This window comes from Oncorhynchus tshawytscha, linkage group LG23 (genome assembly GCF_018296145.1).
Source record: "Oncorhynchus tshawytscha isolate Ot180627B linkage group LG23, Otsh_v2.0, whole genome shotgun sequence".
NCBI lineage: Eukaryota > Metazoa > Chordata > Actinopteri > Salmoniformes > Salmonidae > Oncorhynchus > Oncorhynchus tshawytscha.
Window position 1 is genome coordinate 11,734,135 of NC_056451.1, and position 2,882 is coordinate 11,737,016.

The window sequence follows — 2,882 nt, forward strand, 5'->3', positions numbered from 1 at the left end:
CAGTACTTCTCGGTGGAGGAGAACATCAGGAACAAGTTCCAGAAGTACATGGACATTCTGGAAGCCAAGCCACAGTTTCAGGAGGTCAAGAAGAGACTGTTTCTGGAGCACTTCTCCAAGACCGGAGGGGAGAAGAACCTGTATGTGCTGTATGATAATCTGATGGGCACCAACAGCTTTGGAGAGTCCATCTTGGAGGTGGTGGAGAGGTAGAGTGTTCTTAACCATGCTAAATGGACCTTTATGCACCTGGGGAGCATGGTGTTTGTTGAGTATTTTAGTTCGAGAACACTTGTGTTATCAATTTGAACTGTTAACTTGTGATTATGGTAAATAGGATGATTTATTTTATTATTATTCATAACAACTGAGTGGTTGATTCTCCATCTGTCTCAGGTATGAGGCGAGGAACAGGCGCCTACTGGAGGACTTCTGTGTAAGGATGAAGGAGCTCTTCTGCCTGGGCCTGATTGCCCTGCTGGGTCATTGTGCCCTCACCCTCCCCGCCCATATGAGGAAACCATCCGCAAGTGGAGAAGCCAAATCGAGGAAGTGGAATCAAAGATGAAGGCATGCATCGAGGCCTACGTAGCAGCCTTCCCTGAACCGGCCTACCTTGGTGCCCAGCGTCTTCTCCAGGAAAAAGAGGAACAGAATCTTCAGGACACGGCTCAGGAAGTACAGGAATTCCTCACCAGGAAGTACGACTGGGTGAGCTGGTCAGTCCGAGTGGTCAACCACTCTGGCAGCAGCTGGTGTGCCAGGGACCACTTCCAACACATGGCCGTTCAGAACTGTTTAAATGTGCTGCAGGTGAACGATACCAACCTGGTGGTTTCCTACAGCACCAGTCCCCAACCGGTGCCCCGCGACTGCATCCGGCAACTGATGGAGGGGCCGGGGACAAAGGGCGGTGCCCAGGCCGTGGTGGAGGTCCTGGAGAAGTACCTGGCAGGGTTCGTGGTTCATCCTGTCAGTCACCATAAGGAGACTGCCACAAGAACGTGGCGCTGTGCGTACATTCAGTGTGATGCTGATAGAGGTGCAACAAGTTAGAAAAATATGGATCATTATGTAATCAACCTGAAGGGTTATTCTAAATTCTGAATTGACCAACTCAAAGAGGATGTGTGGGAAATGGTGATGAGGTTTTGTGAATACGCCAGGCAGTTTGTCTTAGCCATTACAGAATACTATGCACTGTGTATAGCAAGTAGCGTTGGTGGCAATTAGATTCACTGTACAGAAATCTGAATGTATGGCTAATTGGAGGCAGTGTTACAATTGTCCAGTGTTTGCAGAGTATTTAATGAACTGTATATTTATTTAACTAGGCAAGTTAGTTAAGAACAACTTCTTATTTTCAATGATGGCCTAGGAACAGTGGGCTAACTGCCTGTTCAGGGGCAGAACAGCAGATTTGTACCTTGTTAGCTCAGGGATTTGAACTTGCAACCTTTTGGTTACTAGTCCAACACTCTAACCACTAAGCTACCCTTCCACCCCAATATGCATTTTATTATAAAAATCAAATCAAATCAAATCAAATTGTATTTGTCACATACACATGGTTAGCAGATGTTAATGCGAGTGTAGCGAAATGCTTGTGCTTCTAGTTCCGACAATGCAGTAATAACCAACAAGTAATCTAACTAACAATTCCAAAACTACTGTCTTATACACAGTGTAAGGGGATAAAGAATATGTACATAAGGATATATGAATGAGTGATGGTACAGAGCAGCATAGGCAACATACAGTAGCGGATATCGAGTACAGTATATACATATGAGATGAGTATGTAAACAAAGTGGCATAGTTAAAGTGGCTAGTGATACATGTATTACATAAGGATGCAGTCGATGATGTAGAGTACAGTATATACGTATGCATATGAGATTAATAATGTAGGGTATGTAAACATTATATAAGGTAGCATTGTTTAAAGTGGCTAGTGATATATTTACATCATTTCCCATCAATTCCCATTATTAAAGTGGCTGGAGTTGAGTCAGTGTCAGTGTCAGTGTCAGTGTGTTGGCAGCAGCCACTCAATGTTAGTGGTGGCTGTTTAACAGTCTGATGGCCTTGAGATAGAAGCTGTTTTTCAGTCTCTCGGTCCCAGCTTTGATGCACCTGTACTAACCTCGCCTTCTGGATGATAGCGGGGTGAACAGGCAGTGGCTCGGGTGGTTGATGTCCTTGATGATCTTTATGGCCTTCCTGTAACATCGGGTGGTGTAGGTGTCCTGGAGGGCAGGTAGTTTGCCCCCGGTGATGCGTTGTGCAGACCTCACTACCCTCTGGAGAGCCTTACGGTTGAGGGCGGAGCAGTTGCCGTACCAGGCGGTGATACAGCCCGCCAGGATGCTCTCGATTGTGCATCTGTAGAAGTTTGTGAGTGCTTTTGGTGACAAGCTGAATTTCTTCAGCCTCCTGAGGTTGAAGAGGCGCTGCTGCGCCTTCTTCACGATGCTGTCTGTGTGAATGGACCAATTCAGTTTGTCTGTGATGTGTATGCCAAGGAACTTAAAACTTGCTACCCTCTCCACTACTGTTCCATCGATGTGGATAGGGGGGTGTTCCCTCTGCTGTTTCCTGAAGTCCACAATCATCTCCTTAGTTTTGTTGACGTTGAGTGTGAGGTTATTTTCCTGACACCACACTCCGAGGGGCCCTCACCTCCTCCCTGTAGGCCATCTCGTCGTTGTTGGTAATCAAGCCTACCACTGTTGTGTCGTCCGCAAACTTGATGATTGAGTTGGAGGCGTGCGTGGCCACGCAGTCGTGGGTGAACAGGGAGTACAGGAGAGGGCTCAGAACACACCCTTGTGGGGCCCCAGTGTTGAGGATCAGCGGGGAGGAAATGTTGTTGCCTACCC

The 2,882-nt window shown here is 46.9% G+C and overlaps 1 pseudogene; it reads left to right on the forward strand.

Annotated features, from left to right (window-relative positions):
• The window catches only part of LOC112222557, a 14,529-nt pseudogene extending 13,181 nt beyond the window's left edge, over positions 1-1,348 (forward strand).
• The last annotated feature ends 1,534 nt before the right edge of the window (positions 1,349-2,882 follow it).